At 39.5% G+C, this 16,032-nt stretch overlaps 1 protein-coding gene across 8 annotated transcripts in view; it reads left to right on the top strand.

The window, feature by feature from the left end:
- EHBP1 (EH domain binding protein 1) overlaps positions 1-16,032 on the top strand; it is a 292,232-nt gene that overhangs the window by 263,392 nt on the left and 12,808 nt on the right. The window lies entirely within an intron of this gene.

Below are 16,032 nucleotides of genomic sequence, written 5' to 3'. Positions count from 1 at the left end.
AAAGAGTACAACAGGGGGTTCGGTATGAACTTTTTAGTGAGGGGAAATTTGTACAAAAGTAAATTAGTGTGATGAGGAAAATATGAGAGAAATTTCTGATTAATTTCCACTCCATAATATCAATGACACCTTCAGCCCCACTCGTACTCTTCTAACAAGAGATGCTGATAAAAGATGAATGATTCTGTGCTGCTCATGGTGAATGTTTAGTGGTTTTTTAATAGCAGCATTCTACATAAAAGGCACCAGGAAGTACTCTGCATTAGCAGTTGAGATCACTAGTTAATAGGATGATGTCTTTTAGCTTTTGTCACAAGATTATTAGAAAGGATAGATTTCTGTTCTCATGGGTGTATAGTTTGGAGTGCTTGTTAAGGACAAGTGCTAAAATACAGAATTCTCACTATTGTTTTCCATGCACAGCAAAACCCTTTTAATGCAACACCTTTTTATTTTTATTTTAACCAGGTGATTTTTCTCATTGATCTCTTATCTGCCCTCTCTAGCTGTACTAATCACTTGAAGTGTTCCACTTTTGAATAGGTTCATGATGACGTCTGTGTATATAGATTCATTATCAAAAATAAATCCTTAAATGTGCCACCTATATCTTCACAGAAAGCTGTGCTTGCGACAGTGTGCCTGAAAGGACTTGTTATTTGGCTGTCAATTAGACTACTTCAGGTTTGTTTATTGTTCAAAAGAAATTGCACAGCCTTAAACCAATCTTGGCTTTCAAATGCAACTATAATTTTAGAAGCCAATTTCAAATTGGTAACTGTTGTTGAACTGTGTCCAGTATCTCAAATAATTTTCTTATTTGAAGTAAAACCGTATACATTTAGATAAATTTAGCAGTTTCACAGCTAGGAGTGTGATATTTATGTGTCTGTGAACTTTTGTCTTCTACATAAATGTTCTTGAGGTTTCTGCAGGTTTCTGATTTAGAGACCAATTTTGGAACCATGTTCACTCCTTTACACCATATGCAGTTTACTATTCTCTCTACCCATACAGCAAAGCACTGCCAATAACTTCATCTACAACCAAGTTAAACTGTGGTACTGAGTTTCCATTAAGTCCCATTGATTCTACCAGAACTAAATCAGCTTAAATCCACAAGATAAAATTGGGTGTGACTGGTGTTAAATGCGAACAATGTTTTCGTACCTGAAGGTGGCAGAATACCTTTTGATGAGGATGAGGAACGTTTTCCCCCGAATTGGTTTTCATTGCTATCACCAACCCTGACTCTTTGGTGGTTGGGTTGATTTTAATCTCTGGAGAAATGGAGCCCATATGTTGAAACTCAAATATCATTAATACGGAGATGTGTGAAAATAGTTCTGCATATGCCTAAGACTGCTTGCATCCAAAGATGCACAGGAGGCATTTTCCATTTGTTCAGTTGGGACCCTGATTTTCACCAAACTGTTCCTTTCCTGCTACAGCAGTAGTCTGCCCTAGGGCCAAGTCTCAGAAGCAGATTTCTAAGAGGATACTGGGAATTGAAGTGGGGTGAAATGATAGAAAAGAAAAAGACGTGTTCTGTGTGTGAAACTCCACTCTCAGAAGTTAGAATCCAAGCCATCACCTTTTAATATTTATTCAAGTATGCAAAAATAGCATGTGGTACAGTCCTTTCTGTACTGTACTGTTTCATAGTCCAGGTGCAGTTGTAATAAAGTTTAAATGGTCTTCCATATTTAAAAACTTGCTGCACATGATAATATGTGAGAATGAAAGTTAGGCAAAAATCACCTTTCCTGATACATATGGCTTTCCATATTCAGGGGCGGAAGAGGGAGAGAGCTTCCAACCTAGTAAATGAATAAATAGATCAACAAGACCTGAGTAGTACCCTAGAATAATTTACTAAAGGATAGGTGTAGAAGAAGAAATGACAGAACAACTTGTAGGCACTTACAACTCCCAGTTAAAATGATTCAAACATACCATTAATGATCTACAGTTCATCCTGGACAAGGAGGATTCTAGGCCTCTAGTTGCTTTCAGACAGCCTCCCATATCTACTCTGACTACACTATTGCAGGACTTAGTAATGTCATCCGCAACACCAGTAGTCCATTCACTAAGGCCCTATACACATGTTACTTGTATGTAGGGTATACCCATGTACAGATCCTTGCAGGGCTGCACTTTTAGCCCCACCTGCAACATACCTGTTTTTTAAGCAACTCCACATGGTGTGTGGTTGTATAGAAACACAAGCTTCCTGTGTGTAGAGGCTCTGTGAAGCACATAGTTGTTAAAAAAATGTAGCTCCAGGGGTGGGACTAAAAGTGCATCTCTGCTCCAGTATACATGCAGGCATCCTTCTACATGAGTAATATGTGCATAGATTTTAGATGAATGGACTCCTAACATTGTGGATGTCACTACAGTGGTACATTGGTTTATGAACTTAATCCATTCTGGAAGTCTGTTTTTAAACCAAAGCCGTTCTTAAACCGAGGAGCGCTTTCCCTAATGAGGCCTCCTGCCGCCAGTGCCCTTCCACTGTTCGGCTTCCATTCATAGACCGAGGTAAAGTTCACTAACTGGAACACTACTTCCGGTTTTGCGGAGTTCTTATACCAAATAGTTTGTAAACAGGGCTGTTCTTAAACTGAGGTCCTGTAGCATTGTTGCCAAAGCAGATATGGGAAACTCTCTGGAATCACTATCAGTAAATGCATCTATAGGGCTATACTCATCTTTCAGTGTGATATATGCTGTCTGGCCTGGCTCTCCTCATCTGACTCAGAACTTGAAGTGTTACAGTGATTTGAATTTTTGAAAGCTTTATTGAAAAAAGCACAGCAGCATCCCAACATGGGTTTACAGGTTATAAATAGGTAATACATGGCAGAACCTAGCAAGGCATGGCTAGGTGTAGCGAAGACATTGAGCCAACACTTGACACACACACCCGTACTCTCCTTTTCCTCTGTAGAGACTGGCTATGTGAGCTTTGTTCATGCTGACACAAGCCCTTGGAGACAGGGGTGGGGTCAGAGCTGGCTCAGCATCAGACCTCCCCAGAAGGGGAAGGCCCTTTACTAGCGGGGGGGGCACTAGAGGCAGCTGCACAGCAGGTACCACAGGGCTTGGGATATTAAATGGCACAGAGGTGTAGCACTTTTCTGACAGCCCACTAGGCCCACTCATCTAGGTCAGACTCTTATTGGGGTCCCAATTTTTCCTCCCCCAGCCCACTAGGACCCTCTCTTCAAGCTCCTCCCTCCTTCAGCATCACACCAACTCCCCTCCCCCGACATTTCCACAGGACTCGTGGCACCACCATCTGTCAGCAACACTCATCTGCATTCTGTCTAGAGCAAACAGACCAGTCTATGTGCCCCCACCCCAAAATGTAGACAAATCTGTCATCAAAAATGGTAATAATCAAAAAACAGTGGAGGAACATTTCAACCCCCTAAGAGTATTGTGCATAGACTTATACCCAAACTCTTTATTGATCATTCTGGATCTAAATCCCTGTGGTTTCTAGGAAGTTTTCTTAGAAAAAAAATGGTATGTTGCTCCAGTGTGGTGTAGTGGTTAAGAGGGGTAGTCTCGTAATCTGGGGAACCGGGTTCGCGTCTCCGCTCCTCCACCTGCAGCTGCTGGGTGACCTTGGGCCAGTCACACTTCTCTGAAGTCTCTCAGCCCTACTCACCTCACAGAGTGTTTGTTGTGGGGGAGGAAGGGAAAGGAGAATGTTAGGCGCTTTGAGACTCCTTCGGGTAGTGATAAAGCGGGATATCAAATCCAAACTCTTCTTCTTCTGTGTCTGATCAGAGTGCTTAAATATGTATAGGACAGCATTAACTTTTTAAGTAATCAAGTAATTCCCAATTCCTTCTCCAGACAATTCATTAGATGCTTTTGTATTTGCTTTTGTAGTATTTCATATTTCTTGCCTTCCTATGCGAATCATTCCTTTAAAAAGGTGTCAACAGCCTTGTATGGCTCTGCTGGAGCTATTCTAGTGTAACAGTTAATTTGCTGGTGAACCAGGGATCAGGAACCGCATTCGGCTCAAGGGTCAGACTGGAATGTGACCAACCTTGCATGGGCCACATCCCAGAGATGGGTGGGTGCAAAGGCAGAAGTGAGCATGGCAACAGTGGCAAGCCACGTCCACCTGGCCATCACCTGATGTCATATAATATCAGGTACAGGAAGAGTAAAACTGCAACTACAGAAGAAAGGCTATAACGAAGTTTGCTCCCTTTGTAGCCACTGTTTGAATTTGGCTCCTTTCCCTGTTGCCCTGTGTTTGGCAGGCATTAGATACACCAAGAGCTCTCAAATGTATCTGATATCCTCCAAAAGCAGCACAATAGGAAAAGGTGCCAAATTCAAGCTGTGGCTACAAAGGAATGAGGAACAAACAGATGGTCATGTGCCTGGACAGGTGGGTGTGACTTGCCTGAAATTGCCGCACGGACCAAATGGGGAGGTCTGGGAGGCCAGATTTTTGCCTATGGGCCAGAGATTCCCTACCATTGCCAATGGTATATAAGGGGGGTTTACTTTTAGAAGTTGAGGTATGAGATCTCTTCTCAATTATTTCCAAATAACTTCTGGCACAATTATGCTGAATGACACATCATTACAAGTCCACTTGATTAGCTAAAGATTTTAAGATAAATAAATTCCTAAATAGTAGCGTATCTGCTACAATGAGTGTTCAAAAGTTGGTGAATGTTTAATTCACATGTAAACACTGACAATCCCTGATAAATTTTGTAAATTTCCAAAAATTTTGGGATACATGCTAACAGTCTATTATTATTGTTGTTGTTGTCGTCAGCATTCACTATATTTACATTCATGACATTCATCTGCCATAGTCAGTGTTCACATGTGAATACTAACATCCTCCCCACCTATAGTAACATTGCAAACGTTAATATTTTCACTTTGGAAAACTATGCTTCTCTGCTGTAGTATTATAAAATGGGCAGAATAATATACAGTCTGGGATCTAACATCCATTCAGCCCATAGAAAAGAGAATGGGGCTTTCCTGCATCCTCCTTCCCTCTCCATTCCCACTTTGCCTCCCTCCTGCCTAAAAATAATTTTTATGGGTGGGGCCATCCAGGCAAGGATGGCAAGTGGCCCAGGGCTGCTGCGGGAAGAACAGACCAGCTGAAATGGGAGAAGACCCTTGCATGAGAGAAAGCGACTTCAGTTTGCACACAAGCACCTTAAGACCCAAGCCTATGACTTAAACAGGCTCTTTTCTTACCATTACATTTAGAACATGCAATGCAAATAAAAATGTTAAAACAATCACTGCTTAAGGCTGCAATCAAAGTGACTGCCATAAACCTGTTATTTCTTGCCATACTGTGTGTGCTGGAGGTTTTTTTGGACGCTCTTAGAAACCTTTTATTAGTTACCTTCTGAAGGTTGTAATTCATTTAGGCAAAACTGTTAAATACATTTAGATTTAAAAGATATTTTTAAATGTTATTCTCATTCCCCGGCTTGTCTTGACAGATTTATGACCACATAAAGTTCGAAAGCACTCCCGGGTGCAAGTAGATAAATAGGGACCGCTTACTAGCAGGAAGGTAAACGGTGTTTCCGTGTGCTGCTCTGGTGCTGGCTCGCCAGAGCAGCTTCGTCACGCTGGCCACGTGACCCGGAAGTGTCTCCGGACAGCGCTGGCCCCCGGCCTCTTAAGTGAGATGGGCGCACAACCCTAGAGTCTGTCAAGACTGGCCCGTACGGGCAGGGGTACCTTTACCTTTTAATGTGTAGACGAGTTACTGAGTTCATCCATTTATACAGAGAACCAGTCTTGTCTCTACATGTTGCTGCTTTTCTCGAAGCAACTACTCGTAGGAGTATTTGTAATTGCTACAGCACTTCCTTCCCTGCTTGCATAGTCTGTCCTGTTTTCATCGGCACCACAGTCAGCCCAGCTCAATCCATGCTTGAAGTATCTATAGGAGCCTAAAAGTCTTAAAAATTCATTGTTTAGTTGTTGATTTATTATATTTTTATAACTGTGTCATGGTTTGTTTTCCGTTTAGTTTTCTTTTATGAATTTTTACAGAAAATGCTATTTCTTTAAAGTTCATAGTGTGGGGATGTTTACATACATACACACATTTGACTGATGATTGTTTTCTCTGATTCAGATTAACTAGTTAGCAGATTATTGATTTATAAGTAGTAGTAAGTGTCATTTAATAGACATGTTTTATAAAGCTTTGTTGACATGGACATCAGAAGAAGAGATGTATACGCTCTTGTCTGTTGTCATCATCAGATCTTGCAGCATATGTTCACTGGGACTTAGTTTTTGTCAATGTTTATTGGAATTGAATTCAGTAGGGAAAAAAGCTTTCAAAATAATTTAGTATTCTACATTTGCAGATAACTTAAGGAATAATTGTGTCAAACCTACAATTATTCCTAACTGTATATCCTAATCATGAAGGAGGTAATATGGTGGGTGTCAAATGGTGAAAGACTAGAATGGGACGCTAACATTTAAGCCATAGAACAAAGCAAGGAAATAAGTTAGCAGACAGGAAGAACAAACCTTACTCTTCAGGACCAACTGTAAAGTATTACAAGCCACGTTTATTATGAAAATCATAGAGCATGAACAAATGTGATTCAATATCAAGTAGAATTCAATACACCAGGAATAAAGTAATCATCAGCATTGCTCAAATAAAAAGTGATTACATTAACAATTGCAACAATAAGAAACTTCCATATTTAGTTTCTGGATACCTGGCAATGATATTTAGAAGATGTGCACCTGTTTTCTTTTTCTTTTTTTAAAATACATCAAAATGTTTCTGGGGAAAAATATTTTCAGACGTTTCAAATGTAGTTGTTTTTCACATAAAGGATTTGCTTTTAGGACCATTTCCAAAATGGTTAATGTGACCATATGAAGATGTGGCATAACTGTAATTATGATTAAAGAGAGGAACTGCCTTCTGTGAGATAGTTAACCAGGTGAGGTTAAGCAAGATAAGATGAATTCGGGCCTTTTTCAGAACACTGGCAATCTTCATTTTAAGCTACATTGTAAAGTGCTTATTCCTGAGATTAGGTATTGTGGCAGAAGCTAAAACTGCCTTTTCCCCCTAACTGTGCCAGAATACAACCTCCTTTTCTTTTTGTACTAACAAGACTGCTTTACCACTACAGCCCACTCTAAGTAATTAAATCAATCCTTTGTACTTACCGTATTCTCCTCTAGTGACGGTACTAGATCTGATTATATGCTTCATGCATATTCAAAGTGCGGCACTGACAGCTCTTTAATGAGCTCTTACTTAATCAGTGCGAACAATGTTCATCTTGTTCTTTTCCCCCCTCATACATTAGAGCAAGGAACAGTTGGAGGAAAAATGAAACATCCAGCATTCATTTGAAAAATATATTGTACTTTGAAAAGTGTCTAAGCTGGGGAAGTTGCATTCTGCCCTTTAAAAGTCTGATGGACAAATTGGATTACTAGTATTGGATTAAATAACAAATGGTTAGAGGAGAAATGAGAGAGCTCGCTGTGATCACAGGCTTTTAATATTTTTTTTCTACTTATAGAGCTGAAGGGGTCTTTAACCAGTTATTAAAGTCAGGATTAATTTGTAATGGTCCAACTTACTAGTTTTAAAAGGGTTTTTTTTCCCTTTCTGAAAAGAATGAAAACAATAGCATAATGTATATTTTATATTGGAAAAAAGGAGGGAAATCCCAAATTTTAAATTTGATGTGTATTTTATATATCTGATCATCTTTTACTGATTTCACAATAATTGGTTTACATCTAAATACTGAATCATTTGCAAACATGGTTAGCTCTTTGCTAAAATAATATGTGTAAGTGGTGATTCTTCAGCAAGCAGCATGGATACATTCTCATTCATAACCATTTTTACAGAATGATCTTAGCAGGCTTTTTACACTGACTGCAAAGTGAAAATTTGTAAACAAAGCACATACTCTGGTTGAGCTTTGTCCAGTTTTACAAAGTAGATGCAAAATTATTGACAAAGAAAGATATCATTTGTTTTTATTTAGAAATAATAACGTGTAGGTTTAATTTATGTCACGGCTGTGTGGATTTATTACACCTTGATGAAGGGAGAGGTTGTGTGCATAGTAATCATATGGTGATTTTAAAAAGCAACTTTCAAATTTTAAAATTAATTTTAAAATACCTTTAATTGTGCAAAACTGCAGTGTTTTATATAGTTGGTAGAAGAATTCCAAGGCCATGGCCAAAAATAACCGTTTCTATTAATATTGCAGACATTTGTCATTTCAGTGATCAAAAAGGCCTTCGTCAGGGTACAATTGGCCTTTTTCCAAATAGCAAGCTTTTTCTCAGCTTTTTCTTCTTTACTCTTTCTTCTTTCTTCTTTTGTTGTTGCCCAGGGATTTATGCCTATCACAACCTAGATCACATGATCGGTGTCAGGGCATCACATGGTCGAAAGCAAACACACAAAAAACAGCTAACGTAAAAGGCAGATTAAAATACCATAAAACAATAAAGCCTGAGAGACTCTTTAAAATGATAGTATGCATTTCACTTAAAAATGATTCTTTGCATTTATCTGTGCATATATGAGTCTTTCTTGGCCTTGGTACATAAAAGGAAATGTTTCCCTTGATCTGTTTCCCTTGTGTGGTATAGCTAACTTTTCTGGCTTTTAGAATTACAAGATGTCACTAGAAGAAGAAACCTTCTCCTGTTCCTAGTCCTAGGATATTTGTTTTAAAAGCATTTCCCTGTCAAAAACTCAAGACTACTACTGGACATTGTACACACACATTTATTGTAATCTTATTTCTATGACTTGCAGAATCCATTCATAAAAATCATAATTTTAATTATATAGTGAATTCAGATGAGAGGTCCTGAGCACCTAAGACTGGATCCACAGATGCGCTAGCAAGAAGAAATTCTGGCAGTGCCATGAAGGACTTGCTGTGCAGGAACTAGTAGATGGCACAGAATCATAGTTATGCAGCTTCTTGTGCAAATGGAAACATACCTCTGCATTTTAGAAATAGATCTACTCATAGAAGAGGCCTTCCATTCATAAAAGATTGCCGCTGCATCAAACCAGTAATGGAAAAAATAAATAAATCCAACTATTTATTTATTTAATTTCACAAATGCATATACCACCTGATTGTAACAAAACCTCAAAACAGTTAACAAAAAGAATAAAATAACAAAATTATCATTAAAAACTGTTTGAAACAACTATTCAAACATGCTTAGCAAAAAAACATGCTAAGAACCAGAATTGAGGAACAGCCTGCTGGATCAGGCAAATGCATACCCACCAACATTTCTCTGATGAGAATAGGGACGTCCCATTCCAGAATTATAATTTTACTATTTATATCCCACACATATTACTGGATTCCCCAGTCACACTGGGCAGCTTCCAACATATCTAAAAGCACAGTAAAACATTAAACATTAAAAGAACCTTTCTTATACACGATTGCCTTCAGATGGCTTCAGATAACCCCATACCCTCCAACATTGCTCCAAAGAAAATAGGGAAATGGGACATTCCAGGATCAAATTAGAAACCAGACTGGCTTCTCTAAATCAGGGGTGTCCCTGGAAACTAGGGACACTTGAGGGTCTGCAAATGGCCCATTTAGTCCAGCATCTGGTGGGAATCCTGCAAGAGAATTTGAGCCCAAAAGCCTTCTCTCCTGCTGTGGTTTTCAGCAACTGGTAATTTAGAAGCATTACTGCCTCCAACTGATTAAAACCTGTGTCAGCATGTCTTGATAGGCTTGCCTAAACAAAAACGTTTCTAGCGGGCACTAGAAAGAGTAAAATGAAGGCACCTTTCTGGTGTCAATAGGCAGGGAGGTCCAAAGTGTGGGTGCTGCCACACTGAAAGATACATTCTGTGGCACCTGTAACAATGACAGTTCTGCAGATCAGAGCGATCAAGCGGACTTACATGCCCGTTGCTAAAGGAGTGCACCTCGGTCACAATTTCTGTTGGACTGAGTGTAGATGGAACAAAGCAATGAAATACTTGTGTTCCCTTGATTACTTTCACTCTTTCCAAGTGGTGTTTTAGGAACATTTCTTCTTTTCTGTACTCCTCATTTGTTGAGAATAAGAACTAGATAGAAGGGATGTTATCTTGGCACCAGTTAAAAACCTCCAGCAGTGTCAGTTTTGTTTGATACGTATTTTGTTGTATTGTTCATGAAATGAAGTTTTAACAATAATTCTTTCAAAGCGTTAATTCTATATTGCAACAACAAGCTATCACTCAATATGCTGACACAATTGACAGGTTTTGACCCATCAGTGTAGACTTCGGTCACTTTGATTGCTTCATTCATTTTACAGTGGTAATTACCTCAGTCTCTCTTCACCTGCACCATGATTTTGCTTACATTCTTTCTCCCTGGTTTATTCCCAGCACCTCTGGACTTTATTTCAGTTGCTAGAAGTTTGTGTCTCACGTGGTAAACAGTTCACAAGAGACTTCAGAGGAAGGCAGTTTTTATCTGAAACTCAACTAACTGCCAATTTTTGCAGAGACAGGAAAGAGTGCTCTATAATCATGAGGAGTATTCTTTCCAGGATTCTTGGCAGATGGCCAATTTATACAGCCACATAATGGCTATCTGTATAAATAAATATTATTGTAAATATTGCATTGATTGTTGTATTGTATTATTGTATTAAGATCTGTTCCAAACTGGGTTCAGGCCTGGCCATGGGGCTAAGTCTTCCTTGCAGACTCCTGCTTTGCAGAGAGCAGAACAGAGGGAAGGCAACCTTGCTCCTGCTTCCTAAACACTTTATGGCTTTTGATACCATTCCAGGATTGGCCCTGGAAACTGGAGTGGTGTAACACAGTGGTGTTACAGCGGTTCTGTTCCTACCTCTGAAACAGAGTCCAGAAAGTAGCACTGGGAGAGCGCATTTCAGCCCACTGGAGGTTTTGTCACTGGGTACCACATGACACTATCTTATCTCCAATGATAATTAGTAGCTATATGAAGCCACTGGAAGCACTCATTGGGAGTTTTGGAAGAGGGTGGCATCACACAGTTTGAATCTGCAGAACGGAGTGAGTTCCCGTTGCTTTGTCCCAGCTCCTACCAACTTAAGAGTTCAAAAGCATACCAGCGCGAGTAGCTAAATAGGCACCACTGCAGCGGGAAGGAAAACGGCGTTTTCGTGCGCTCTGACACTTCTCACAGTGCCCCGTACGTGAGAAGCGGTTTAGTCATGCTGGTCACATGACCCAGAAAAGCTGTCTGTGGACAAACGCCGGCTCCCTCGGCCTGAAAGCAGAGATGAGCATCGCATGCCATTGTTGATTTTGACTGGACTTAACTGTCCATGAGTTTGACTATAAGGTTGGATTACTGGAAAGTGCTCTCTGTGGAGCTTCCCTTGCACTGCAATAAGTACAGAATGCTGTGCAATGATTGCTTACGGAAGGGAAATGCTAACAGTTTATAGCATCTCTGCTCAGAGATATTCAGTGTTGCCCATTTGCTACTGGGCCAATTTCAACTGTTACTATTAGTATATAAAGCCCTTAACAGCTGGGGATCAGTTTACTTGTGAGATCACCTTACGGCATGTAAGTAATCCAGTAATCCAACCTTATAGTTTGAAGTCTTGTTTCTTCTCTTATATTTTACTCCAAGAAGACCCATTTATCCTAAATAGAACCCAATAAGGCAGACATGTACAAAATATTTTTTTCCAATGTGATCCCATTGAGATACCAAGATGAAATTTTGCAGGTGGATCTTAGAAATGTTAAATAATCAATACATTTTTTGAATTTTTAAAATCATATTATTTTTTTATCACTTTTTAAAAATTTAAATTTTGCAACTTTTATTTTAAATTTAAAGTAAGTTCATCTTGTGACATATATTAAAACCCATGAAGTTCTGAAGAGATTGGTATTTTTAGTTTTGACGTATCTCAATGCTGGGCTGAGCTTTTAAGGTTTTTTGTGTAGTCTGACAAGGCCAAATTGTCATTTTTTATATATATATTTCAAACCCTCATAACTAAAAAATGGGATGAGATAAAAAGCTAAAATTTTATATTTAAACATAGTTTTGATCATTCAACAAGTGTATAAAATATTAAGAAAATTGGGTGACATGAGGTAAAAAAGTTGGATCACTTGATATGGGATGACCCACACTCATTATCCTTCCAGTTGAACTTAGAGACATTTCTGTCTCTCACTTTTTCTCTGGCCAATCAGCTCTCTCCACTGCACAACTAAGCTCAGTCCAAAACTATTGCTTTTTTCTTTATGCTTCCACCCTCTTTATTTTTATTCAATGCTCCCCAATTGCACCTGAGGCTGCTCCCTCCCCCCCGATTGTTCCAGCACCCCCCAGGGGGCAGTATCACCCACTTCGGGAAACACTATTAATTTAATTGGGACTCCCCCACCGGTAAGGAAATCCAGCTGCCTTCACTGCTGCTGTATAAGGGCAGAAAGCACACCTCCTGCTCAGAGTCTTGGGACAGATGTATTAGAACACCTCCAGGGTGGTTTTGACATATTTTAGCTTCTGATTTTTAACTTTTAAAAATCAGCTATTTTTGCCAGTAGCATTCAGACCTAAACACTGTATTCCTGGGAGCAATTCATATGCAGCCTCCTGAACCCAAGATCCTATGAGCCCTCTGAATGTCCATAGTAGAGAGCGGGTACCTAAATTCAGAGTAACTAACTCATCTACAATAAATTGTGACATATTCCCCCTCTGCTATCTCCAGAAGGCTTCTAAAGTAGAAATTATCCCAACAGGTCTCTGTTGGACTGCTTTTCAAATTTCAGTTCCAGGTCATCAGGTCTAAAAACAATTACAAGTTGACAAATCCACTCCCCTGAACAAAGTGACTGAGCAAAAATCGTCCATCAGACCTTAATAGGTGACAGAAGCCTAGGTGTCAAGTTCATGGGTTGGGTTACACATCTGCAGCAACCATTAGCTGTCCTCAGTAATGAGCTGTGGTTGCTCAATGAAAAGATCAGATAGGGCTCCACCTTTCAGAGAACTGCAGTACTCTGAAATGGTAGGTGCCAGGCGTACGTGTTGCAGCAAACTGCATTAACTATTTCCCTGCATCACTCAAAAGCTGCAGCTGAGGGGAGTGGCAGGGCATGTTCATCTGAACCACCTGCAATTCCACAGGTTTTTTAAGAGCATTTCTAGAGCAAAATATACATCAGAAAATATACAAAATATGCATCAGCTTGGTCAGAATCGAGTGTAACACTTTCAGAGTTAACGCTAAATACATTAGTTCTAGTAAATGAGCTGCCATAGCCGCTAGAGGGGCGTGAAAATTTGTGTCCCGGGCTTTTTAGACTCATCTATTCATGTACTATCTGAAACCAAAGGGTCAATTTGGTTGCCAGATGTGATTTCCCCCCACCCCCAGCTCTCTTACCCTAGTAATTAGTCTGTGTGTCTTGGCAAGAGAGATTCTTTGTGGTGGGGAGTGTAAGGGAGTTTCTTATTTCCTTTTTTGTGAGCTTGTCAGTAAATTTCTAAAATAAAAAGTTTCTGTATATGAGCCTCTCTAAATATCACATTGACTTGACTCCCCATCCCTCCCCAAATCTGGAAGATATTCTCCGTAATCTCAGACATAGCAGATGCTGATTATGATTCCCCACTGGCATGATATACTCTGCATACAAGCAGAGATTATCACCTCACATTTTCAGAACTGAACCATCATGCATTGCAAATACATTGTAGAGATAGGAAAGGTGTGCAGAAAAAAGCTACAAAAATAATAATGGGGCTGCAGCAATTTATCTATAAAGAAGGTTACAATATTTGGGGCTTTTCTGTTTGAGGGGGGAAAGCTTAAGTTTATGCAAAATGTAGAAGAAGTGAATAGTTTTTCTCTATCATAATACTGAAGCTTAGAGTCATCCATTGAAGCTAAACGCTGAAAAATTGAGGACAGACAAAAGGAGATACTTCTTCACACTTCAAATGGAGTTGATTATCACAAAGTGTAGTGATGGTCACCAACTTGGAAGGGGGTTAGACAAATTCATGCAAAAGAAGGCTATCATAGCACAATGGCTATGTTATATCACCAGTATCCGAGGTGCTTTGCCTCTGGTTGGCCACTGCGAGTACAGGGTGCCGGTGGCGTATGGCAAAATTTTTAGTAGGGGAAGAGTTAGGGTCAGGGGCAGCAGCTTGCGAGGGCAAGGTGGGGACCTGACACCCCAATATTGCTCACGTCAGCAACGCGCTTCCCTCTCTAAGCTGGGCAGAAGCTTCCCAGGATTTGGGAAGGAGGTCTGTGACGGGATGCTGGAGCCCTCATGCCTCCTTCCCAAAGCTGGTTGTAGTGTAGCAATGGAATCAACTGCATTCCAGCCTACTGTGTCCAAATATACATTGTGGAGCAAAGGTAAATGTGGAAAATATTTGGTCTCAGAGCAAATAATTTTTGCCATACATTGGTTTTAGCTTTTATTGAGGGAGAACTGTGTCAAATGCATATAGCTACTTTTATATAACACATTTCATTAGATGATTGCAGGACACATAGTAAACATCAATTAGCACTTGCACAAGTGTCAAAATGTTACACTTCAGATGGGAAGCTGAGATACAGAGAGAGATTCGTCTAAGAGATCACAGAGTGAGTCAATATCAAAGGAAGAATAAGTAACCCAGAACAATTATTTATAACTAGCCAACATACTTTTGCGGCACATGAATTTTAATTATAGAAGGAGTCTTAGAACTTGATTAGCTATTTTGTCTCCTTCCATTTTAATCTTGAGAACTACATATGTTACAATAGGTTAAGGACTGTTGAGAAGTCCAAGACATTTCTCTTGCTAATCTAGTACGGATGTTACAAAGCATTTCCAAATTTTGCTGAATGTTGGCATTCAGTGTTAGGACAACCCAGATGAATTAGTTAATTAATTCTGTGAGCACCCCACTTCCCCAAAATTGGAGATGCACCAGTGAATATTAGCAGGCACCTTTACGCCCTTGTCAGTATTGATTTGCATATATCCCCAAACTGGGGAAGTACATCTTAGTTTTTACCATTCACATAATTTAACTGGGACTGTCAGCAATCATGTGTGAATTTCGTACATTCACCCCCACCTTGTGCAATGGGAGAAGGAAACTCCTGCAGGAAATCCTTCATACAGTGACTCTTCACTGGTCCAACTGGACCCCACTTCTCCTCCGTAATGGAATAAGGCCACCACACAGGTTTTACCAGCTTCAGCTATTATGAAGTTGTGAAGCCCTTAAATATTTCACAGTAAAATGAATTTATTTTGAATTGTAGTTAATTTAAAATAAACATGTGTGGTGTGGTTTTTTTTAAAAAAACACCTCATAATAAAAGTCATTTTTGCCAATATACAGGTACAACTTAAAAATCAGTTTCCACATAGACTTTTGCCACCTTCATGCCTGTTCAGAGAAGCAGTGTGACATTACCACTTTCTATATGTGCTTGTTAAAGGATTCCTACTCAAGTGCTTGCCTCCCACTTCTGTTACCTCATCATTCTGTTACAAAAGAGAAATCTGTTGGCAAATTACTTTGGGAGTTTTGAGTTCCACATGTTTAGATTGCAAAATTCCAACCAAAACAATCTTGATGAATGTCATGATTAAGAACCTGTGGTAGAGAGTGCTGGGTTCAAGTCATTAGCTTTAGATAAGCCACTGTTCTCTTGGTCTTCATTGCAGTCTGCAGTGTGAATATTAATGCTAGGCTATTTCACAAGCACTTAAAAATCATATGTGTGACATACCATAGACAATAATCCTATACAATCTGACCTAAGAGTAAATCTCATTTCACTAGGATTGCTCTGTTAAACACAGTTATTTATTTATCATTATTTACTACAACCATTGCCACTATGTTGGAAGCATTCTCAAAACTAAAATTAGGATGGTAAAAATATCAACACTAGTACACTAAAAGT

The sequence above is a fragment of the Podarcis raffonei genome, chromosome 3 (genome assembly GCF_027172205.1).
Source record: "Podarcis raffonei isolate rPodRaf1 chromosome 3, rPodRaf1.pri, whole genome shotgun sequence".
Taxonomy (NCBI): Eukaryota; Metazoa; Chordata; class Lepidosauria; order Squamata; family Lacertidae; genus Podarcis; species Podarcis raffonei.
The sequence above is the reverse complement of the archived record's forward strand: the minus strand, read 5'-3'. Positions and strand labels throughout refer to the sequence as shown.